Source organism: Chanodichthys erythropterus, chromosome 4 (assembly GCF_024489055.1).
Source record: "Chanodichthys erythropterus isolate Z2021 chromosome 4, ASM2448905v1, whole genome shotgun sequence".
In the NCBI taxonomy this organism is placed as follows: domain Eukaryota; kingdom Metazoa; phylum Chordata; class Actinopteri; order Cypriniformes; family Xenocyprididae; genus Chanodichthys; species Chanodichthys erythropterus.
In genome coordinates this window covers 18,220,206-18,247,142 of record NC_090224.1, presented here as the reverse complement: position 1 = coordinate 18,247,142, position 26,937 = coordinate 18,220,206, and the positions used below count along the sequence as shown (strand labels likewise).

The following is a 26,937-nucleotide window of genomic DNA, read 5'->3' as shown; positions in this document are numbered from 1 at the left end:
GTCCTCTTTAAGGTAACGTTCCATTTTATCATTTTACAAACATTATGGGAATGTTCCTTTTGAATGTCCACTGAACATTTTGAAACAAAAAGTAATATTTAAAAAGGTTAGACATACGTCCAACTAAAAGGCTTGATAAAAACGTTCCATGACAACATTATTTAAGATCAGCTTGAATGAACGTTCTATTAACGTTATTGGAAGAATGTTTGGTCATAACTTTGAGAAAACCTTGCCAGAACGTTCTGAGAATTTTCAACCCAATCTCACAGGAGAACATAACCTTTTACGAGGTAGTCATTTCGTATGAATTTGTACAATGTGAATTGTACAAAAATGTAAGATTTTTAGAAAAAAGTAAGCATGAAGGTCCTTCCCTAACCCATCCCTGATCCTAACCGCCTCTGGGGCCTAAGCAGATCGTACAAAAATGTATGAATGAGAATTCATATGAATTAGCCACAAATTCGTCCACATGTAAAACACGCGGTTGCTCATAGTCACTGATGCCTGCATACGCAGATAAAGAGAAACGATAACCGCAAACTCCAGCCTGGCGTGTGGGTCACCCTTTTATTCCAATACCTCATGGCCAGTCATGATAATTCTATTCAGTAAGGCGACAGTAATGCACTCCGTATGCAAAACCTGCCACCGGTATGCTAAACAGGATTTGCAAGCGCAGTATTGATGCAGCCTAATTTCTGAAGCGAAGCACTGGAAGTTATTGTCAGTATAGATTTAGTTGTGTTACCCGAGGGTATTCAACAACATCTCTGAAAAAAAGTATATCATAATGACTTTCTTTTCTAGTTGCTGCACTTTGGTACGCGTCTGCTCCGCTGGCGTTGTAGCAATTACTCTCCGAACGGCTGGGATATCTGCCTCCATCCATCATTGGGTTAACGCTTTTCGCCGTGTTGGTAATGATCGTTCTCTGCAGGATTATGCTGTTTCTGCACCTATCTAATTAGGTCCTCTATCTGATAGTGATGTGTCTCGTTGAAAATGGGGCTGTTTTGTATTAAAATATGATTGATTGCCTGGTTTGCTTGCTGTGCATCCTCGGGAGTCGATGTAGCAGAGGCATCAACCTCGATGAGTCATGAGTAAATGACAGACTGCTTGTTCTGTTCCCTTCAGTTCCACGAACACGGCAACACAATGGTCCATGAGACAGCGGCACGTACACGCACAGACCGAGCTGAGATCCATTTACAGCCGAGAGGGAGAGAGAAAGATTTGACACGACAGTAATGGAAAGTTGTGAATCAGCTTGCATGTTTTTCCCCTACTTCTTTGTTTCTTTCTCTAGCAATTTCCACAAATATGGTTCAAAATAGTGTCTGAAATGTTCTTTTTTCAGCCCAGGATCAGTGAAAATAGGTGCTTAGCCTTCAGAAAATGTTGATCATCTACCTTGGGAGGTCAAACTAAATATTATATGAGCTGTTTTGTTGTACATCTATTTTATATGAGGCTTGCAAACTTTTTCAACTGTGTGGTTTTGGAGATGTCAAAATATAGTTTAAAACCCTGTTTTTTATGATTAAAATTGTACTATAATATATTTACTCCACAGAGGCTAGCTAGTTTCAGGCCAAGTGTTGGTTTGTAGTTTTATATACAAAATTATTCAAAGCCCATTTCAAATCAGGTTTTTTGGTAAAATTGACAGACGTTCAGCAGTTTGCAATGAACAAATCAAACAAAGGTAATTGAAATCCCTTACAAAAAAATAAGTATTCTTCAAGTTAATTTTATGAAGTATACTTAAGTAATGTTGCAAGTATATTTTAAGTATACTTTATGTAGTAATTATACTAATATCAATGTGTAGGCCCTACTAGTATTAAATTTGTAAGTGTACTATTTCAATACTGCTTGGGACTAAATTGGCCAACTTTTAGTATATAAAAGTATACATTTAAGTGTAGGCTAATATAACAATGTATAAAAAAGTGCACAACTTCTCATTTGTACTGCATCTGTACTACAAGTGAACATAACATCATACTTATAGTTGACTATTTATATATTATTTGAATTTATTTCTGCACTTTCGGTATACTACTATGTACGGAAGAGGATTAGGGCCAAGCAATAATAAAAAAATAAACCATCTCAATATTAAAGTTGTTAAATTTCGAGAAAAAACTCGTTAAATTTCGAGAAAAAAGTCGAGATAAAATGTTGAGAATAAACTCATTAAATTATGAGAAAAAAGTCGTTAAATTACGAGAACAAATTCGTTAAATTGAGAAAAATGTCATTAAATTTCGAGAAAAAAGTCGAGATAAGATGTTGAGAATAAACTCATTAAATTATGAGAAAAAAGTTGTTAAATTACGAGAACAAATTTGTTAAATTACGAATTTGTTCTCATAATTTAACAACTTTTTTCTCGTAATTTAATGACTTTATTCTCAACATTTTATCTCGACTTTTTTCTCAAAATTTTACAAGTTTTTTCTCGAAATTAACAACTTTAATCTCGAGATGGTTTCATTTTTTTTTTTTTATTATTATTGGCTCTAATCCTCTTCCGTAATTATGTTTCAGTTTAGGTATTCATTTTTTTTTTTTTTTTTTTTACTTGAAATATACCTTTAACTGTACTGTTATTTAAAAAAAACTTTTTATTATAGCTTCATGCATCTTTTTTTTTAATCAGCATTTGAATGTGGGTGCGTTTCATAAAGAAAGGCAACATTTTAAACAAAGTTGAGAAAATTGAATTTTTTTTATCAAAGACTATGCCTGGATCAGATTCAGAATGATGATCAAAACACAGATGGAGTTCATCAGCACCCTCAAAGCTTCACAGACGTTTCCTCTTCATGGGTTCATCATTTCATTCAGTAGCAATAGGCAGTTGTGATTTATATTTTATTGATGATCACATTATTTTACATTGGTGTGAGAAATCTTCTATCAGTTGTTTCAGCTTCTTCTTCTCTTGTGTTTTGATCTGGAGATTCTGTACTAGAAGATGTGTAATTGCGTCTCCTACTGTATAACAGTGAAAACATGGATAGCTAGAAAAATTCATTCAAGTATACTTAAGTGCAATTTTAAGCATATTTCCGAGAAGTACATAAGGTATATTTCTGAGAAGTACATAAAAAGTAGACTGAAAGTAGCTATACTTTTTTAGTTTAAAAGACAGAACACTTGAATAAACATATTTTTCATAAGGGATAGCTCAACAGTGGTTTCTCCAAATTCAACTGAAAATGCAACTTTTAATGGCTTCTGCATTCTCAAAATTATTCAACCCCTTCATAGCAAGCATCTTTAGTACTTAGTAGAGCACCCTTTTGCTGTTATGACCTAAACGAGATGCATAGTCAGACACCAGATTCTGCCATTTTGTGTGAAATGTGAAATATAAATTACCTTGTCTTGCACTGCGTCCGACATCAAATACTTCCCTACTATATAGTATGTGAAAGAGTAGTATGTCTGAATACGTATTCGAAAAACAGTAGGCGAAAAGTCCCCTAATGACCTACTACTTCCGGTGAGATTCTGAAGTGTGCATATGATGCACACTATGCACACTATCTCATGAAGCCACGGGAGAGGATTTATGAATGGAGGTGAAGCGGCGCAACTGATAGGTCACATAATGGCAACATGGTGGACATAGTACATCCTAAATACGTTCATACTAGACAAATTCATACTACATACTTTTTAATGGCCACAAAGTAAGTTCAAATTCAAATTGTAGTACCTACTCAGGCAGTACACGATTTCGGACACACCGTTCATAGAGTGGAAATGCACACATTTAATTCCGGTATTCACCTTGTTTAATGTCTTTAAATGACTTTAGAGGTTAAAAATAAAACACTTACTGAAAGTATGGCAAGTTTTATGAAAGTTCCATGTCTGGTGCAGTTTGTTGTTTTCAATGTCAATGTACACAAATGTATGTTAATAATATTCAAATATTTGCATATGGCACCTTCAAGAACACAGCTACACAAGAGTGCCAGCGACTCTAGCATCCCAAATGACTCATGTGCGATAAACATAAAAACACGGAAGAAGTTTCCAGCAATCTATAAGTGATTTGTCTTTCAGAACTTTCCATTAGCTGGTTTCACTGACTCTTAATGTTCAGGAAAAACATGTTTATGCAATCCTACCAATTGCTCTGTGATGGGCGTATAAACTGCATCCTTTATGGAAGCTCATCTTATGTTTTGAGCAGATCATTTGAATTTTGAGTTATGAACTCAGCTCAACCACTGAAAACATGAAGTTGCACCTGTCTTCTTTTCCACACCTCTCTCACGCATATCAACCGAATGCTTTTAGTTCAAGATGCTGTAGTAAATCAAAGCAGTTCTCTAGAACGAGACCTTAATTAGGTGCACTTCTGTAACAGGGTTTAGTCCTGCTCTGTCTGGCACGCAGTTGCTGTTGGGAATAAATTGTGAAAGTGTGTTGTCAAACAGTGAGTAAATCTAATAAAGCCATGTGAGCAGATGTATGCATGCTCTCAGATCAAATTCCATTGAAATTCACAAGGCCTCCTTTGAAAGTATCATAAACAAAGTCAGTTGACCCAGAAAGGTTTGGAGGAAGTTGATCGTAAATGAGGGAGTATGTTTGTCTCGATTTGTGTTCAGATATGCAAAGCAGACAAGGCTTTGAAAGATAGGAATGAGGTACATGCTCACAGCTTGACATGTATAACATGCTGTACCCTTTACAGAACTAGAGTTTTACATTATTTCCATTGCTTACTACAAAAAATACTCGTTAACAAAGGTGAGATAAAAAATATGCAATGTTGTGATTCATTAAAACATACTATTAATGAAAATATGATTAATATGGATAAGAAAAAATAACATTAAAGGGCACCTACTATGCCCCTTTTACAAGATGTAAAATAAGTCTCTGTGAAAATTAGTGTGTATGTGAAGTTTTAGCTCAAAATACCCCACAGAATAAAATGCAGTTTTAATGTGTGTCCCTTTAAATGCAAATGAGCTGCTGCTCCCTGCAACAAACAAACAGGACAAGCATTTTTGAACAAAAAAATGTATAAATTATAGCACTTTGGGCCATGTTGCTATACAGTTGCTAGGGTGCTCTAAATGGTTGCTAGTGCATGGCTAGACAGTTTTCAGGGTGATATTTAAAGACTACTTGGCAGTCTGAGTCAAAATGAAGCCACCCACTTTTCTCTATGATGTTTTAATCCAGAGACATCTCAACTTTTGGTTGCTGATTTGATTTGACACCCCATTCATGGGTCTACGACAAAAAGTATGGGACGAGTTATGCGTCAAAGTTTGTATGGAATCTATAGTAATATGAGCATCAGATATTGGAGTGAATGTTGCATACCCTGCTATTACAGTAGAACAATGTGCAGATTTAGATATCAGTGCTTTTCTGCGTATGTTGCAGAGCATCTACAATGAAGCCAGGGTGTTACCGTCCAAGCCACGACACGGCACAATGATCAGCCATCCATTAGCAGCACATAAATGGAAAGTCTGGGTTCCAGTGCTTTGTGATGCATCTGCGCTCCGTTTGTTGCTCATCTGTCTAGATAACAAGTCTTGTGCTGCTCTGCAGGGGCATTATGTCCAGGAAGCCCTTTTCAGACCTGGGTGGTTAATGGGGTCATATTACACTCTTTTATAGTATTTTGGGTTTTTTTTCCCCCTAAAGTCCCCTTATAAAGAGTTTTGCGCCCCCAAATTTCGTATTTAGTTTTACACAACCATTTTACACCCTCGCTCTCATCCTTAGAAAAGAGAAAAAGAATTTTGCTACATCAGCAACCTTTGATCTAACTGATGTTCATCAGTGTCAAAGTTGTCGAATAGAATAGATATGTGCATGCAAAACAACAATAGAGTGCAACAGTCGGGTTTCAGAAGAAAAAACTATACATTTTCTCCATAGGAAATTGATTTTTAATGATAACATAGAAACCTTCGAAGACAGCCTTACTGTGAGCTATGAGGTTGTTAATTGATAGCATTTGCTTCTGTTGAAGCCATCAGCCTGCAATAATTCAGGTTAGTTTTAAAATAATTGGTTAACAGTGGAATTAATGGTGAAAAACTACATTACCCATGATTCTGTACAGAAAATTCCTCCAATCAGAGTTGAAACAAGCAAAAAGATCTCTTTAGCTCCGCCCACTGCGAATTATGTAATAGAGTTGATCTCCCTACACTCTCAAAATATTTCAATATATCTGCATATTTTGCAATAAACTTAAAATATATGGTTTATGTTTGCTGATCAATGTTTATATGCGAATAAAAGCTTAAATTCAATCTGTTTATTATATAAAGTGATCGTGTCTCTTCAGAAAACTTGGACTAAGCTGCTCAATTCATATGGATTAGTTTTATAATTTCTTTATTAACTTTTTTAAGCCACAAAATGTCAATTGAGTAGTCTGCCAATGGAGGGACAGAAATCTCTCAGATTTCATTAAAATATCTTCATTTGTGTTTAGAAGATGCATGAAAATATTACTGATTAGGAACGACATGAATACAAATGAATAAACTGTAATAGTATCACAATGTTTCTAATATGACACTGGTTACTTTTTAAACAACAAGGCTGTGGGTTTAATTACCAAGAAATGCATTGACTGATAAAATATGTATATTGAATGTAATTCTTTGAATAAAAGTTTTTTTTAAAATGCATATTGCTTTAGTACGTTGCTTCAGATTAGAAAGCACTGCTACCTGAAGAATAATGATTCATGAAAACATAAATGTAACTGCATCTGAAAGGTTCTGGGGCTTGTGTTGAACACTGAATGAAAGATATGAGCTTTAATTGAGGAGGTCAAGGATTCCAGGCTTGGAATGTGACCTCTGACCTCTCTTCTGAGAGCGAATGTGACCGACGCAGCAGGCGAGGAGGTGAGGTTAATCGGCCCTCGCAGGTGACACAGTCTTTGAGCCGACACGTGCGCGGACACGGCCCACCACAATCCTTCATTGTGACTGAATTAAGCAAAAGGAATGTGATTCGACTCGTCTCTCTTCTGAAACCTGCCGGGGAAGGTCAATCCCCCCATTCTGTAAGACAGAGAAATCAACGTGACGCGGCCTCAAAGAGCGGATCAATTCCTATTCACGCGTTAAGCCGCCCGCAGCGAGAGGCTTGGAATTCAAGCCCAAATGTAATTTAGCGTACAGCAGTCAAGGGTGAGTAATATGACAGGAAGGATGGTGATTTAAACGGCTTTTACATGACTGGAGCACACCCAAGGAAAGACTCCAGATTTATTGCCACCAGTTGAGGTGATGCATTGCCACTTTTTTTTTTCCTCAATCCCAATCGGTGGGTTTCTAACTCTGAGCTCAGTGTTGCATCATGTCTAGATAAACGAGACAAATACAGCAGGCATCAGGGTGGTCGTGGCAACCTGCTCCCGCTCCAGAGGAAGTCTCAGAGCTTCATTTTTCAATGTATTTCCTTCTTTCTGTCTCTCTACAAGATGGACATGTAGACACCTTGAGTGTGTGCTGAAAAGTTTGAGTACTTTTTTTTCCCCATTCTCACATATAATTCACTTGTGACTCTTGCATGGGTATTGCATTATCAAAAGTTCTGCACGTAGTTTTTAGTCAGTAGTCATGTTTTTGCATAAATATGTTGCATATGAAATGGAAAGCTGCTGTTAAATAATTAATTTACATAAAAATTAACAGTTTATTCTTGGCTGTACAACTTGGAACATAAAAGCACATGTTTTACAGAATTTCTGAGCTTTTTTGTTTATGAAAGTGGTGATTTAAAGGGTCCTTGATTATGATTTCACTTTTTTAACTTTAGTTAGTGTGTAATGTTGCTGTTTGAGCATTAACAACATCTGCAAAGTTACGACGCTCAAATTTCAATGCAAAGGGAGATATTTTCTTTTACAGAAATCGCTTTTTAAGGACTACAACAAACTGCTGGTAGGGACTACAATGAGCTTCTTTCTGGGTTGGTGACATCACTAACTCCAACATTTGCATAAACCCCGCCCCCGTGAACATGCAACAAAGGCCATGTTGGGCTGCTTTAGAGAAGAGGAAGAGTTGTAGTAGAGTGTTATTGCCGTCAATTTATGCCGGACTGCTTCACAAACGAGGGTCAATTCAATGTTGGATTTGCACAAAAGATGAACATGACGGCACATGCTAGTGGATGAGTTGAATCAACTCTACAGCAACTACATAAATGTATCCACTAACCATTCAGAAACGTCCAGTTTCATTCTAAAAGTTGTAACTTCTTCCTGAGTTTCTCCATCAGTGTCGACTCCGGTTTGAACAATGTAAGGCTGAACACCGTTACTGACAATCCTCATTTTTTTGGCTGTGTGAGATTCTTTAAACTCTCAATCTAAAAAAGCAAAACACTAAAAAGTAACAACTTTTCTACAACTTGTGCATTATATTCAAAGTCTTCTTAAAGGGATAGTTCACCCCAAGATGAAAATTCTGTCATCATTTACTCACATTGTTCCAAACCTGTATGAATTTCTTTCTTCTGCTGAACACAAAAGAAGATATTTTGGAGAATTTGGGTAACCAAATAGTTAATGGACCCCATTGACTTCATAGTATTTTTTCCCCATACATATGGTAGTTAATGGGGCCCATCCACTGTTTGGTTACCCATATTCTTCAAAATATCTTCTTTTGTGTTCAAAAGAAAAAGAAATTCATACAGGTTTGGAACAACGTGAGCAATGGGGGACTATCTCTTTAAGTCATCTAATAGCTTTGTGTGCTGACAAGCTTTCAAATCCTATTCATTTTTGCAGTTAATAAACAAAACTGAACACATTGCATTATGATAGGAACCAACTTATTGTTTGACATAATTGAGGTGTCTTCAAAACAATGTGTCTTCTATGGTTAAATGTGATAATTATGAAAATGACTCTTTTTGTGGTATACAGAAGAAATTCAAACAGTTTGGAATGGCATGAGTGTGAATAAAGCAGTACAGAATTTTCAATTTTGGGCAAAGTAACTGCAAAAACCCTGATTAAAGCGGCAATGCAAGTTCATAGAGTTGTCACGGGTAGTCCAAGAAGAAGACGAAGAGAGTAGGACTTACTTCAAATTAGAAAAGTATTTTAATAAAACAACAGATGAGTCAAAGTGATGTGCGTAAGAAATGAGAAATAACACCACACAATGAGGAACTGAAACAGTGGGCTTATATATACACAGGATAACAACCTAAATACAAACAGGTGGGATCTAATTAATGAGTAACCAAGGAGACAAACTAGTGGAGGGAAACTGAGGAAAACTAATCAGATAACATAGGCATACACAACAGGAACTGAATACAATAGTGAGGCTCAAAGGACTGAAAAATCTGGCTTTTTTTCATTGTGACCTAAACAAAATTTAATTTGGAAATTTGAAGTTCTTACACTACTTTTCATATTTAAAAGTTTGGGGTTAATAGATTTTTTTAATATTTTTTTTAAAGAAGCCTTTTAATGCTCTCTATGGCTGGATTATTTGATTAACCCTTTGAGCGGTACGGTCCCACATATGGGATTTCGAACGTTCAGCGACGTCACATAACTGCCAGATTCAAACTGTGCTTTCGCGCCCTGGCTGTGAGACAGACATATATATGTCATATATCACAGCTATGCAGTGTTTTCAGCCACATAATGTTTATTTTAAGGTTTCAGACATTTAAATATGCATAAGCACCATTAAAACAATACATTAAGCGTTTATAATTTACACATTGATGTCCGACATCAGTGGAAGCAGCAATAACAAATATAATTTGGCGACATTTATTCATATCAGACACACATAATGGGCCTAAGTAACTATAAAGTTTACTCTATTATTCTTCCAGTTCAACAGCCACTTGCTTGCTTATATTTCGGGAGAAACTGATGAATTAACCTGCTGTAAATCCGACTGACAGGACTCTGTGAACTGCAGCGCAAACTAAGATGGCGGCACCCATCTCGCATTATAGATCAAGATAAAGATCATTTATAAAGGTTTTAAAACGACAAAACACACTCACTTACACATATTTGAGAATCGGAATATCAAATAGTTGATGACATGGTAAGCAATTTTGCGAATATTTTAAATAAAAAAGGAAAAACTAAATAATAGCGATCCATCTGTCATACAGTGTTATTGTTGCTGCGCTCAGCGCTCGTGACACGCAAGACGCGTCGCTATGGAAACATTAAAGGCGAACGTTCTAAAATAACGGTCGCCTTAAAAAAAACTCACTCTGGGGGGACAGTTAGAATATTTTAAACTCACGATCGAAAGGGTTAAAATACATTTATATTGTTACAGTTTAAAACAACTGTTTTGTACTTTAATATATTGTAAAATGTAATTTATTCCTGTGATCAAAGCTGAATTTTCATCGTTACTCCAGTCTTCAGTGTCACATGATCCTTCAGAAATCATTTTAATATGCTGATTTGCTGCTCAAGATGATTGATTGAAACATCATGCTTCTTTTTCAGGATTCTCTGATAAATAAAAAGTCCAAAAGAACAGCATTTATTTGAAATCAAATTTTTTGTCACATTATAAATGTATAAGCGTTAATTTATTTTAAACAGATTTTATAAAGACAGATGTTCTTGCTTCCATTGAATTACAAGATGTCCTTTAGCACTGTAAACAGAGTGTTATATCTTCAAGGAAATGTTAACCCAAGTGCTAAACCACAAAATCACACACCTTCATTAAACGCTGTTCTGCATTCTGGCTCAGGCCAAAAGCGACAATAACATTCTGCATCAAATTGGATTCCAGCTGAGACACGTGAGAAGAGCTTTCAGGCTGCATGCAACTTTAAAATGATTCTCTGCGCCTGTCTCTCTTTCTATCCAGAGAACATAAGTTGTCTCATGTGATTTATGGAAGCGTGAGTAACAGGCTAATCTGTAGGGCTGGTCAGTGGTTGGAGGTCTTTGTGTGTTGGCCTCAGGCACTGTGGTCTTTAATGGCTGAGGCTCCATGCCATCATCTGCTTCGCATTGGTGAGCGGTGCATTGCATTATGGGGTCACTGAGGTTCTCCTCCTCATATTCTCTTTTGGTTTGGAGGGTCTTCACGAGAGCATTTTGAGAAACCATTGTGGAGTTTGTGCAATATTTAAGACATGAAGAATGAATTGTGCATGAGTTTGCATGTGCTGTCTGCATTGTTTCAGCACTTGATTGACTACAGGAAGCATGCAAAACAGGTAACGGCACAAACAAACGCTAGTTCACTGAGGACGCGGCAGACTAAAATTATCTGGTAAACTTCATTGGTACTGTACATCATTGCTCCATCATTGTGATCTAGACACCTAAAATGGCTCTTTAAAAATTCACAAAGTTTGTATGTCTGGATATACTCTTCTTCATCATTTTTATGTATTACTGCTGCTGTGAGCAACGGAAAATGTTCACAAACATCTTTTATATTATATTCTGTTCATACAGTACACTCAAAAAATGAACTTTCACTGTTGTTCGTTTCACTCAAACCACCCTTGTTCACATTACTTAAAAAACTCATGTAACTACATGAACGTAATTTAACTGCGTTGTTTCTACTAAAATTGAGTATTGTCAGCTTTACTTAGTAAGTGTTTGTTCAGTCAACTTAACATTGCTGTGTGAAACGTGCACATTATTGTTGACATAACTAACTGTGCAGTGGATCCGTAGTTCCCAGCATGCTTTGCAAGGGACTGCATTAGGAGAGTAAATTTAGGGATTAAAGTGTAATTTTATGTGTTTTTCAGTAAAGGGAAAGATGTTGTTAGTTTATGTTAGTGTTTAATGTTCAGTTATGTGGGACATTTAGAGTAGTTTCTGTAATGTTTTTGCATTTTGTGGTTACCATCATGCACAAGAGTGTCGCCTGTGTTTAGGCTGTGCGCACTCATATATGCATGTTTATAGGATGAAATTCCTGCACTCAATTCAATTGAATTATTTTTTGAGTGCATTTTAGGGTGAGGGACTGCATTCTGATATGTTGTATCCTTTTTATTTAAATGACTATTCAAAAAAAAAAAAAAAAATGTGTTCACCATAGATTATTAAGTAAACTGCACATATAAATATTATGTAACAGTGACAAGAAATTTTGTCAGTTTTACTTGAATTTCTTTTGTTCATTCAACTAAATAGTTTTTTTGTACAAATTACTCAATATTGTTGCGTGGAAACACTTATTTTTCAAGTAAATCCAACAATTCATTTTTTTGAGTGTAATAGTACGAAGTTAAAGACACCATGAAATCAAAATTGACCATTTTTATTTTATTTTTGATCATTTGTTTTGAATTGTGCATTTTTTATTATAATTGATTTTCTTTTTTCATGCACATCATTGTTTAAAAAATCAATTAATGTGCCTCGTATTCTTAAATCAAAATATCTTCCCCCTCCCTCTCTGATGACGTTTACTGGTTTAAGGGCGGGGCAACCTGTTATCCAATCAATTAATAGTCAAAAGTTCCGCCCTATATTTTTTTCTTGTTCAAGAAGTTGTTTCAATCAGATATAATCACAACAGAGAATCATTATTTTTTGTTTGTTTTTGCACGCAAAAATTAATTTTGTTGCTTTCTATGCTAGATAAAAATCTCTCAGACTTCATCAAAAATGTCTTAATTTGTGTTCCAAAGATGAACGATGGTCTTACGGGTGTGGAACGACATGAGGGTAAGTAAATAATGACAGGAATTTTAATTTTTGGGTGAACTAACCCCTTAAAGGGGCTATTTGTAAGAACTTTCATGTATTAATCACTTTTTGTAATGGCAATGTGTGAACAGCTTGTAATGAAACTTAAAAAACAAAAATATACTTCCTTGGTGGTCTATGAAAGACTGGAGACTGATTTTTGTGTGAAGGCTGGTTTCACTGGGAAAATCCAAAGGATATGACACTCCTGACAGCCTCTCTTCCATTCAATGACACATCAAATCAATGCTTATACAATATTCAGGATAGTGCCAAAAGAGCTATTCTGTACTGTAAAATCAATGTGTCATGCAAATAAAAGGGATTCAAAATAGTCTCACATAGATGTTTATAGTCTATACTTTCAGATATATTTATAATCAAACTATCATAACAGTGTAATTTTAATGACTTCATATGTCAACATGATTCTGATGAATCGCAGAGCTGTAAACAAATGCACATCGCTGTGATCAGATGCTTTCTTTACTGCTGCTTTCTCACCACTGTCATTTTCGTTGTGCTTTTATTTTATAGCGTGCACAGTGTCTAGTTGTTCGTTAATAGTATATCCCTGTTGTATTTTCAACTTTTTACTTCTAAGTGAAGAATGAAAAAGAACTTTGCTTGAATCACATTCAGTTTCTTGTAAGCATGAATGATAAGTTGCTGGCTGCAGTTCACTTAGTGGCCACCGGTATCACTAATAACAACAGTTTTTGAATTCTACAACCCCTTTAATATAAACATACAGTAAATACACTGTTAGAAATTACCAGCATTTCACAATAATTAACAGTATTATTTTACAGTAACTTGTTGTAATTAAGTTTCCCTGTAATATCCCAATGAATACCTGTAAAAACTACAGTTTCCTTGGATTTTACAGCATTTAACTCTTATTTTACAGTAAAATCTTGCAATCTAAAACCTGCTGTTATATCACAACAAGGTCTGTAGTATCACAGCAACACAGTGAAAAAAATTAAGGATTTCACAGCATTAAACAGTATTATTACAGTGAAATATTGTATTGAAATATGCCCTGGGAAGTCACATGACATAACCGAACTGTTTGGTTTTGAACTGAAGGCGCCGTCGTGTCCCTCTTCTATTCCGGGCTGAATGAGAAGGTGAGTTTGCATCACTTACACCCATGTTATTTTAATATAATTATAATATTTACTTTCAAATAAACGTTTATCGCATGACACAGTTCACATTTTGTTAGCAAGTGCCCAGAATTGTTGAAAGTTCTCTCACAGCATTTGCTAATAGTAATGACGAGAGTTTCGCTATAATTTTTCATGTTACTATCACCGTTTATAAAACCAATGATGGGACAAACATTACAATCTATGCGTGCACATTTCTGTAATTAGTCAAGGTTATCATAGATTAGCAGGGCTAACCGTTAGCTTTTTAACTTTAATAACTTAGTGATTCAAACGGTCCATTAATTTTTTTTTTTTTTTTCCAGCGGATATCCTAGTTAACGTTACAACAGTTCACATTTTGTTAGCAAGTGCCCGGAATTGTTGAAAGTTCTCTCACAGCTTTTGCTAATAGTAGTAATGTTAGTAATGACGAGAGTTTCGCTATAATTTTGCATGTCACTATCACCGTTTAAACAAATCTGGTGTTTGTAAAGTTTATAAAACCAATGATGGGACAAACATTACTATTTATGTGTGCACATTTTTGTAATTAGTCAAGGTTATCATAGATTAGCAGGGCTAACCGTTAGCTGTTTAACTTTAATAACGGTCCATGAAAAAATATTTTTCCAGCGGATATCCTAATTCAACCCAGTCTCATATGAAAACGTATCCTGACTACGTTGGTCCAAAGTGCAAAATGTAGAGGGGTTACAATAATGGCCCTTAAATTGTATGACTGTTACATTTTTTTTTGCCTATTGTTTTGCGTCCAAGTCACGTGACTTTAGAGAGCCCGGCCGTGAGAACAAAAAACATGGCGGACGTTTCTCTACTTTTTAGTGAAAAAAACAATATTTTGAGTTAGTTTCTGCATAAAAATAAGTTTTGATTACATTTTTAGCGAGAAATATATATTCTATTTTCATAATATTCACTCAGTGAATGTACATAATCACTCGCTTGCGCGTTGTTGCAAAGATTTATCTGATCTCGCCAGAATAATGTGAAACTGCTACGTTTTGGTTGCTATGAACAATATTTTATTTTCTGCATCAAAATAAGGTTTGATTACATTTTAAGCAAAAAATATATATTTTATTTTCATAATATTCATTCAGTGAATGTACATAATCACTCGCTTGCGCGTTGTTGCAAAGATTTATCTGATCTCGCTAATGTGAAACTGCTACGTTTTGGTTGCTATGAACAATATTTTATTTTCTGCATCAAAATAAGGTTTGATTACATTTTAAGCAAAAAATATATATTATTTATTTTCATAATATTCACTCAGTGAATGTACATAATCACTCGCTTGCGCGTTGTTGCAAAGATTTATCTGATCTCGCCAGAATAATGTGAAACTGCTACGTTTTGGTTGCTATGAACAATATTTTATTTTCTGCATCAAAATAAGGTTTGATTACATTTTAAGCAAAAAATATATATTATTTATTTTCATAATATTCACTCAGTGAATGTACATAATCACTCGCTTGCGCGTTGTTGCAAAGATTTATCTGATCTCGCCAGAATAATGTGAAACTGCTACGTTTTGGTTGCTATGAACAATATTTTGAGTTAGTTTCTGCATAAAAATAAGGTTTGATTACATTTTTAGCGAGAAATATATATTCTATTTTCATAATATTCACTCTGAATGTCAACCCGTTCTCACTCCTGACCGTTCTCACGCTGAAGAAGTCTCCTTCAGAACACATCGCGATATTTGGCATCAGTTCGCGTGTGCTGGATGTTGGTAAGTAGTCGTAAATACGCTGTTCTAATGTTTGATATAATGTCTTTTCTGTTTGCAGATATTAATCAGATTAACGTTAGCTCCCTCATGTTCAGTCACTGCATTATATCTGTCACCTCCGCTGAGGTTTTGCTTTTCATTGCTTTCTATATTAAATACTAAACTAGGGTGATTAAACACTGTCACGTGACGTGCAATATATTGCACAATATATATAACATATTCATATCAGGTTCAAAGTAGTACAAGTGTAGTTTCAAAATGGTATTTGTTGTAGAAGCACGGTAAAAAACAACACTTACCATGCTTTTTACCACAGTATTGGTTTTAATGTGATTTTTGTTGTAAATACAGAGTGACCACAACACTTATCATGCTTTTAATGCCTAATAATGTTAAATCCAAAAACTGTAAGGTCAATAAGAACTTCTTTCCTATATATATTTATATATAAACCTATATATTATAAATAATGATATTTTCTTTTCTCTTGTTTTAGCTGAAAAGACAAAAAGGGCCTTTCGGAAATGGATGAAGGAGACAGAAAGCTGCAAAGGCAAATAATTGCAATGGTATGTATGTGTTGCTTTTAACCCTTTATCAAACATTTTATCAAGCATTTGTTAAATAGTCTCACAGTAAATTAAAATTAAAGTCAAATCCTGTACATATTTATCACCTTATTTGTAAATCAGTTGTGCCCCTTCTTGGACAGTTGGACGTCCCACACATAAAAGTTTATATTAATTCCATTGAATTCTTTAAAATGATTACAGATTGTGCCCAAAATGTTCCAATGATACATGATGTCTCTCCGCACCTCATAACTACCTCTGTTTGCAAGAGTGGAAATTATCATTTGACCTGTCACATGACATCAGATATACAATTATTTTGTCATATTCAAAATAATTGAATATCTGATGTCTATTCAATATCTAATCAGTTACACTGCTGATAATGTCCTGCTTGCATGTGAAACATGTTATTTTTTTATTTATTCTTTTAAATATAAATATAGCTTGCTATTAAAGACATATGTTTAATCATGGAAATGCCCACATATCAGTGAACTTATTACATAAATGCATTTAACATTTAATTATGCAACACTCTTTACAGAAGGAAATCCTACAGTTATGTGTAAATTGACAACTTGAATGTGATGTAATAAATTTACCTTCCTTTCTGTCTTGCAGGATTACTTGCAGTTTACAACATCAAACTCAACAGCTCTTTTAAGAGCCGACCCTCACAAGAGCTACTAGTGAGTCGCTGCAAACCTGCCGTGATCAGCCCTTTCCAGGTAAAGTTTCTAGATATTTAAATCAGTATTTACTCATCAAATGCTCTCCTGGATGGTATGGTAAATTAACTTATTTATAACTGTCTCAATTTGTATGTTTTAAGAACAAGAGTAATTGCACACAGAGTAAGTAGAGACTTTCTTGTTTTTCTGTGCAGAGAAGGAAGACCAGTCCTTATATCAAAGCAAGCTCATCGAAGTCCTTTGTTTAGGGTGAGGAAGGAACATGACCATCTCATGCCCAAAGAAGACAGAAGTCCATTGGTATGTCTTGTGTTGAGGCAATGCTGTAATATGTAGTACAGAATTTAATGTTGTTCTCTCAAAGGACTATTAAGTTCTTAAAAAGTTCTTAAAAACTGTTCCTTCTGTTTTTTTTTTGTTTGTTTGTTTGTTTGTTTTTTTAGATAAAAGCAGACAGGGAAGCTTTGGAAGATAATGAGTTAATATAATATAATATAGTATAATAGGAATTAAATAGTAAATGTTCTTTAAATTATGTGTAATACCTAGTTTTTTTGGCTTGAAATAAGGCCTTATACTGCACAGACCTAAAACATTGTATTTGTGTTTTAAAACAGATAGCAAGTGAAGTCACTAACAGAAGATCCTAGAGGAAAAACGACTGATGTGCAGCTACGGAGGAACACAAGAGGCAGAAACTATGCATGGCCATGGCTTCTTCATGAGTACAGTAAGTCCTGTGCCTATTCTTAATTCTTGCCTTAAAGTTTTTATTGCAGTATTTTAACAATTTTACATTGTACAGGTTATCACTTGGTTTTTGACCAAATTATGCTCTTGAAACAAGAAACAGAAGAGTATGTTGTCCTGAAAGAAATCAAGGCTCAAAAGAGAGCATGCCTTTCTAAAAGATCTTTTAAAACATGTTGCTGTTAATATGGGTAAAACAGTTTTTGTTCAGTACTTAGCTTACAGTCTGTGCTGCATTATATTATGTACTGCTGTTTTGTAAAGTTAAATCAGGAACAGGCAACTCTAGCCCTTTTGCTGTCTCCTTTTGAGGTGGAGAGTTTACCTCCAACCATAATTGAGCACACCTGAAAATTTTAACCAAAGTCTTCAGGTGTACTTATAGACAGTTACAGGCAGTTGGGTTTGAGGTTGGAGCTAAATCTGCAGGACCGTGGACGCTGAGGGCCAGAGTAGCCCACCACTGTTTAAATCATGCAGAACATAAGCTGACCTGGCTGTCCATTAAACTACTTAACTTGAATTGTGTGTTTTTTTGTTTTACTTTTAGACCAGGACTGAAGAACGCCTGACAATGGGATGTTAAGACTTCTTCCTCTGGTTGAGAAAAGCTACAGCACATCAGTGATCACATCTTCTGGTCATCAGTTGTACTGTAGAGTACAACTGAACAAACTGTTTAGAAGAAGAAGAACATGAACATGATAGAGACATGTACAGGGAAGAGCAAGAACCCAGTTCAGCTGTGATAATGAATCTTTATTTTAAACTCAATATCAAATCTGTTTTCTGGATCATAGTTGACTGGATGGGATTCTGTGGCGCTCATTTGTGCAATAGGAGTAAAGTCTGTGAATGGATTATTATGACGTTAACGTATTTTTGAAGACACGTTTTTATTTATCTTGAATCTCATTTGTCTTTATGCAAATTTCAACCTTATGCTGTATCCTCCAATAAAGTGTTGTGTAATAAATTATGGTGACCGTGGTGTTTGGTAGAGTAAATACAATTTAACTAAGCTGAGTTTATTTCATAATTTAAAAAAATGACATATAATTTCCATGATTGTTTGGGACAACAATGCACCAAAAGTTGCATATACTTTCATGTTGTGACAAGGATGGCAGTTTCCAGATAAATAAAGGGAAGGAATGTGAATAAAGAGAGGCTGCAGTGGGTTATACTGACACAAACACTTCAAGCAGAACTGAAGAAGATGGATGTTGATCATTCTGGTACATCTACTACTGCATTCAAAATGACAGCTGGACATTACTGATGTCAGGCATGTGAGGAGCAAGAAGAGGGGGTGATAATGACATTTTGGCACAGTTTCTTATTTTACTGAATAGTGCATTATCCTTGTGTAAGTAATAGTGAAGTGTAAATATAAATAGTTTTTAGTTTACTGCCAACACTGGCAGCTGGATAATGGCAAGTTGTTGTGGGTTCATCCATTATATTTATTGGTGTTCATACAAAAAAAGCAAAGAAATAATCAACTACTATTCAATTAATCAATTATTATTATTATTATTATTGTATTACAACATTTTGTTATAATATTTCCATATTTCATCAGATGGTCTCACAATACCCATCAAAAACCTATACAAGCATGATGTTAGAATGGAAAATGAGGAAATGATAAAATACTGCAATATTTAAATGTGATTCAACAACGTTTGTTATCCATGATGAGGAGTACACACCTGTGTAGATTATACTGCCCTTCCACCCCCAAGGGCCAGTACCGGCCCCTGGAAGAGCAAAAAAAATGCACATTTCAAATGGCTGTAACACAAAGTCCGGTTAGCGTATCAAAGAGAAAATCAACAGGACAACTGCTTATGCTATGATTACTAAATAATGTTGGGCACAGTTTTCAGACATACATGGAAAGCTGGCATAAAGGTTTTTTAATAGTGATTACAGTAAAATATTAAATTTCAGCCTGTCCCTCATATATGTAATAAATGTTTGCAAAATAAACATATTTAGATATCGAGTTGTCCATTAAAGATCTTATTATTTTAACATTTATCATTTCTTTACTAAACGTTTTAAACTACATTACCCATATGTCTCTGTCATTCTATCAATGAACGGGAAACATGGCGCTGTAGTTCATTGAGAAGCTAGGGTTAGGGTTGGGATCTCGGTAAAGGAGTAATTTCTCACAACATGGAAACACTTTATAGTTAACTTAATGTATGAGTAACGTAATATTCAAACTAAAACAAACTTTGTAAGATAAAGCGCCGTTTTATATGGGTTGAAAGGTAGTCCAATCACAGCGAGTTCTGCGATAGAGTCACAGCCAATCACAACACAGCTGAACAGATGCGTCACGCTTACTTGTCCATTTATGGTAAATGACGACAGATCTCCTTCGGTTCCGGCTGACGAGAAAGATTCCTTAAATATATAATTAATCTAATTAAATATAATAAAAATCACATTTTACAACGAAAGACTCCTTTGTGTTTTAAACTGATGCATAAATATATTTGAAAGAGATATAATTGCATCTACTAAAGTGCTTCTAACATTTACAGTAGATATGTAGTATATTAAAGGTATACATTTAATCACTTATTTATACCATTCTTCACCATTTGAACTCTTGGAATTAAAATAAATATAAATAAAAGCATAATGAATGTACTCGATTTTGTAATCATATTCCAATATTTAGTGTCAAAGACAAATGTAGTCCCCAAACTACTGCACAACAGTATAAAAATCAGTTAATTGTGAGAAAAAAATATATCCAGTTACAGAGGCAATCTATTATAGTGAAATATAACTACACAAATCGATATGATGAAGTATTATTTTTACAAACCAAGAGATGAGATAAAATTCCATGTGAAAATAAGTTTCTTTAAAGAATAGGGGGTAAAAAATAACATTTTACATTCTCAACTTTAATACAATACAATATTGTGTTTATTGTTCACTTTTACTGTAACTAAATGAAAGGCAAATTCAAATAGTTAATGCATTTTATAAATGTTAAATATTTTCAGCAATAAAATGCTTCTATAAAATACATTCATGGGTATGTTACATTTACATTATCCAGGTACTGATATAATGATACCATAGATGTAGTTAAGGTGGACATTTACTATAGTGACACTGTAATAAAAGGTTTAATGAAACAAAATGCAAGACATTTTCAAGTCCATCTAAATGAAGAGGTAACAAACTCACAGAATAATGTCCAGAATGTCAATGTGTCATTTCTGTAATACTCTATATCAGCACCAAACAGAATTAAATAAATATTGATTGTTCTCAGAGGGTTTTCCTGAACACTCTCACTAACTTCAATTGTTCGGACAAACACCTGCTATACACACATGCAGAAATACATATTTGACTATAGTCGCAGCATTACTAGAACTTTTACCAAAACTCCGGATGAGCACTGGTGCTTCTTTGGTAAAGGCAAGAATATGGAAAAAGATAAATTACTATTTTCAATATTGGTTCTGCACGTTTCAAGGAGATCATAAGGAGGAGTCCACGTGAAGACTTTTAAAAACTGTGACAGAGTGAAGGGTGCACCTCCTGGACACACCCTAAGCATGACCAAACAACAACACCCAAAGACAGATATGAAGTGGACACCACCAGGAGAATGCAGGGGAAGACATGGAAACGAAGGCCTGAAGAATGTTGGTGTCCCATGGGAAGATGTGGAGAATGTGGTCACAGATTGGATACGTTGGAGGACACTTGTTACCCAATGTGCCCAGCACAGCACTTGATGATGATGTTGTGAGTTCATACATAACCGTAGGATTTCCTTCTGTAAAGAGTGTTGCACAATTAAATGTTAAATGCATTTATGTAATAAGTTCACTGATGTGTGGGCATTTCCATGATTAAAAGTATAGCAAGCTATATTCATATTTTAAAAAATAAATAATAAAAATAAATAAATAACATGTTTCACATGCAAGCAGGACATTATCAGCAGTGTAAATGATCATGACAAAATAATTGAATATCTGATGTCATGTGACAGGTCAAATGATAATTTCCACTCTTGCAAACAGAGGTAGTTATGAGGTGCGGAGAGACATCATGTATCATTGGAACATTTTGGGCCCAATCTGTAATCATTTTAAAGAATTCAATGGAATTAATATAAACTTTTATGTGTGGGACGTCCAACTGTCCAAGAAGGGGCACAACTGATTTACAAATAAGGTGATAAATATGTACAGGATTTGACTTTAATTTTAATTTACTGTGAGACTATTTAACAAATGCTTGATAAAATGTTTGATAAAGGGTTAAAAGCAACACATACATACCATTGCAATTATTTGCCTTTGCAGCTTTCTGTCTCCTTCATCCATTTCCAAAAGGCCCTTTTTGTCTTTTCAGCTAAAACAAGAGAAAAGAAAATATCATTATTTATAATATATAGGTTTATATATAAATATATATAGGAAAGAAGTTCTTATTGACCTTACAGTTTTTGGATTTAACACTATTAGGCATTAAAAGCATGATAAGTGTTGTGGTTACTCTGTATTTACAACAAAAATCACATTAAAACTACCAATACTGTGGTAAAAAGCATGGTAAGTGTTGTTTTTACCGTGCTTCTACTACAAATACCATTTTGAAACTACACTTGTACTACTTTGAACCTGATATGAATATGTTATATATATTGTGCAATATATTGCACGTCACGTGACAGTGTTTAATCACCCTAGTTTAGTATTTAATATAGAAAGCAATGAAAAGCAAAACCTCAGCGGAGGTGACAGATATAATGCAGTGACTGAACATGAGGGAGCTAACGTTAATCTGATTAATATCTGCAAACAGAAAAGACATTATATCAAACATTAGAACAGCGTATTTACGACTACTTACCAACATCCAGCACACGCGAACTGATGCCAAATATCGCGATGTGTTCTGAAGGAGACTTCTTCAGCGTGAGAACGGTCAGGAGTGAGAACGGGTTGACATTCAGAGTGAATATTATGAAAATAGAATATATATTTCTCGCTAAAAATGTAATCAAACCTTATTTTTATGCAGAAACTAACTCAAAATATTGTTCATAGCAACCAAAACGTAGCAGTTTCACATTATTCTGGCGAGATCAGATAAATCTTTGCAACAACGCGCAAGCGAGTGATTATGTACATTCACTGAATGAATATTATGAAAATAAATAATATATATTTTTTGCTTAAAATGTAATCAAACCTTATTTTGATGCAGAAAATAAAATATTGTTCATAGCAACCAAAACGTAGCAGTTTCACATTATTCTGGCGAGATCAGAAAAATCTTTGCAACAACGCACAAGCGAGTGATTATGTACATTCACTGAGTGAATATTATGAAAATAGAATATATATTTCTCGCTAAAATTTAATCAAATTATTTTTATGCAGAAACTAACTCAAAATATTGTCCATAGCAACCAAAACGTAGCAGTTTCACATTATTCTGGCGAGATCAGAAAAATCTTTGCAACAACGCGCAAGCGAGTGATTATGTACATTCACTGAGTGAATATTATGAAAATAGAATATATATTTCTCGCTAAAAATGTAATCAAATTATTTTTATGCAGAAACTAACTCAAAATATTGTCCATAGCAACCAAAACGTAGCAGTTTCACATTATTCTGGCGAGATCAGAAAAATCTTTGCAACAACGCGCAAGCGAGTGATTATGTACATTCACTGAGTGAATATTATGAAAATAGAATATATATTTCTCGCTAAAAATGTAATCAAAACTTATTTTTATGCAGAAACTAACTCAAAATATTGTTTTTTTCACTAAAAAGTAGAGAAATGTCCGCCATGTTTTTTGTTCTCACGGCCGGGCTCTCTAAAGTCACGTGACTTGGACGCAAAACAATAGGCAAAAAAAAAAAATGTAACAGTCATACAATTTAAGGGCCATTATTGTAACCCCTCTACGTTTTGCACTTTGGACCAACGTAGTCAGGATACGTTTTCATATGAGACTGGGTTGCCTAATTACAACATGACTGAGCTAACTGGAGTAAGTCGTGTTCGACAACGGGAGGGTTTTAACACTGGGGTTCCCACTTGTCCTGATATGAATGAATAATAATTGTAAAAGTTTAAAATGCACTTTACATTGAGAGAGCAATCTCAAAGTGCTACAAAAAAAACAATATATACCACTATAATTTTTGACATATGGCTAAAATTAAATTACGATCAATGATCATAATCTGCATTCAAACTGAAATTCTTATTGTTGGTTGCCTTTGTGTAATTTCTCCTTTTTCTTTCCAGGTCATCAGAGGGGGAGGCTAACTATCCTGTTCAGTGTCAGGCTAAGAGTGAGGAGAAAAAGATTAGGTAGGTGACTAGTTAACATGCACCACAATGTTCAACTGTAAATTTGTTGGCTGTGACCATGTGTCTGAGAATGTGTGTAACTATGTTCAGCACACAAAACAGATGAGGACAGACCATCCTGGATTACTGTGCAACCCCAACCCCAAGATCTGTGATGTTCTGGCCTGCTATGATCCAGACTCTGACAAGGCTGTCTGCATCCTGCTGCTCCTAATGTTGTACTTCAAAGAGCCAAAAGAGAGCTTGATGCTTGAAGTTGATGTAAGATTTTTATTCAAATATTTAAAATGCAAAATGATTACATTATCAACATTTACCTTGCATGATTTACTACCTCTGACCAATGAACAATATTTATCCTTCATCCTAAATCCATGCTATTGTGTATTAACTATGTTACAGCCATGTGCCACTGCTGTGAACGTCAATACTGCAGAACTCCCCGGCAACCCCTGCTTGATCATTCAAGGTAATGTTACTTTGATCTAGTATCAACATTTCTAACTCATTATTTTGTTTTCATTCTAGAAATCTACATGACCACAATAAATAATATTAATTATAATAAGAATTACATTTGTATAGCCCTTTGTCTCTTAAGCAGATCGCAAAGTGCTCATAACACATAATGTTGTATCTGTTCATTTCAGGTGACATGATGAAGCTGTCTGGATGGCTTATATCCATCGAGGGACATGTCGTGATGGGCCCACACCCTTTCTTTTTACACGGAGTAGTTGCTTTCTTCAGCAGCTATTACGTATTCAACCTTGAGTATCCTGCCGCTGGATCTTCGATGCTGGAGTTCATTCAAAGGTATTTTATAAAGATCACATTTAATCTTGTAATTCACATTATAGTACAGGCTTCCAACTCAATGATTGTCTTGAGGTTGAAAATGCTGACAAACGAGGTACCTGAGGCTAGCCTGGTGAGACCATCCTGATCTCACGAACTCATTCAATTACGCTCTGCAGATCAGTCTGGGTTTTTACACGTTATGCTGACAAATACCTGCCGGTCCAATCACAGCTATTTATTTTGTTTTGGGGCAGGCTATGTGATGATGATTTCGAAACGTGTATTGCGAAACGCGAATGTATTGAATGAAGTAGATGAAATTTTCTTTAAAAGCAAAACAATATGCTCTTAGGCCCTTAAAGGTGCTAAAGAGGATCTTTTCGTCGACTGAGAAACTTTGGTTACTGTTACTGTTACTGAGTTTTTGAAATGAGCGCATGCGTAAGAACAACCCCTCCCCTTTGAAGGAACGCTCCTTAAAACTCGTAAACACTCGTATTGGAACACGAGTGTTTACCACCAGCATTCGCTGTGTCGTGTTAGTGGATTCATTATGTCGGACTCACCGCAGGTAACTCATAATCTGCAGTTGTTACTCCTGTCTCCTGACAAAAACATTGCATGCAGCGCCTGTGGAGTGTGGAAAGTTACTGGAGCACGCAGCTGCACTTGTCTCTCACAAGGAACGTCATGGCAGTGATTGACAAGCCAGAGGGCCAATCGTTTAAGCGATGATCGCCTAAACGATTGGCTGATGTTTTTAAGGCCCTACTTCGTGCACAGATTATGTATATTAATATCATTCCTTTCAGTGCACCTAATAAATAGTTTTTTATCAGTTAGTAAAGACAGTTTCAAGTAATATTGCAAAAATGTATAAAACGTAACATCCTCTTTAGCACCTTTAATTGAAAAGGATGTGTTTGTCATACTTTCAACAGGATTTGGTTTCAATTTACCAACTGGCCAATTGCGTGAAGATGCATTTCAGTGGCGGCGCACGTTGATATGGCCTCTTATAGTAGACAATCAACCGCTTTGCCTCTGGCAAACCTAACCTGAGGCACCTTGGCTAAAAATGGCAAAAAACAATTATGGTGAGAGTAAGATCTAACAAGTTTGGATTATAAATCTATTAGGGTTTGATGTAGGGAAAAAGCACAGCAAAAAGCACACCTTGATAAATGCTGTCTGCAATACATACTGCAAGTCTATTTAAAACTGAAACTATCTTTGCTTATTAACAGGTGCTTCCTGGGCATCAATCCTGAAAGAGGCTCAAAGACCAAGAAGCGGACAACAATGAACCCTCAAGTGAGCACCCTTTTGAGGAAACTTTTTGACTTTGAGTGGGCTTCATAGTTTTTTTTTTACAGCGGTAGTTGTCAGGCTCAGTTTTGAGTAGCCTTGTTCTTTTTGTAATTTTTCAAGACAACTTTGCACTACAAGATTTTTACACAATGCTGTTGCGTGTGGACTCATTATAATGTTTGAGACTGAGAGGAGCGCCTGACCCCTTTACGACATTCCTTCATCACTCTCTCCCTTGCTCTCTTATCTTGCCATGAAGGCCTCATTCCCATCCTGTCCATTACTGTTATTGTGACACAGCTAGTTGAATAGTTGAATTTTGAACAGGTAGTTGAATTGCAAGTTTGCACAATTTCTCTGCATTTTCTGCATTTTAAGATGGCTTTTATGACTAGAAAGTTTAATTTCTTGAACTCTTGAAGTTCTTGGCATCTGCTGTACATTGAAAAATATTTATTTGTTAATAAATATGCCATTGGGCTAACGTTGACTTTACCTCAGAGTTGTTTGTTGGGGGAAGGGGGTTAATTGTACAATGATTGTAAATTCACAGTAAATTATTGTCAACTTGTACATTACTTTCACAGTACACACTGTAAAAGTACAGGGCCTTGTTGTAATGATGTACAGCAAAAGATTGTAATTCCCCAGTAATGTACTGTAATATCACAGTAATTGCTTTATCATTGAAGCTGTGAAGTTACAGTATACAGTTGTGCTTTTACAACAATGCATTGTA

General features: G+C 35.2%; 3 long non-coding RNA genes across 4 annotated transcripts; 2 read left to right on the top strand and 1 right to left on the bottom strand.

The window, feature by feature from the left end:
- The first annotated feature begins 13,838 nt into the window (after window positions 1-13,838).
- Window positions 13,839-24,682, top strand: LOC137018556 (uncharacterized). 2 transcript variants are annotated; one of them, XR_010894919.1, is made up of 4 exons: window positions 13,839-13,890; window positions 24,021-24,086; window positions 24,177-24,347; window positions 24,489-24,682. It is a non-coding gene; the product is annotated as an uncharacterized lncRNA (long non-coding RNA). The 2 variants fall into 2 exon arrangements; XR_010894918.1 differs by lacking the exon at window positions 13,839-13,890 and having other exon boundaries at window positions 23,932-24,086.
- Window positions 16,045-17,713, top strand: LOC137018555 (uncharacterized). The gene is made up of 4 exons (XR_010894917.1): window positions 16,045-16,248; window positions 16,876-16,982; window positions 17,141-17,246; window positions 17,564-17,713. It is a non-coding gene; the product is annotated as an uncharacterized lncRNA (long non-coding RNA).
- LOC137018554 (uncharacterized) lies at window positions 21,285-22,681 on the bottom strand. The gene is made up of 3 exons (XR_010894916.1): window positions 22,605-22,681; window positions 22,031-22,103; window positions 21,285-21,519 (listed from the first exon to the last, which is right to left on the bottom strand). It is a non-coding gene; the product is annotated as an uncharacterized lncRNA (long non-coding RNA).
- Window positions 24,683-26,937: the final 2,255 nt, after the last annotated feature.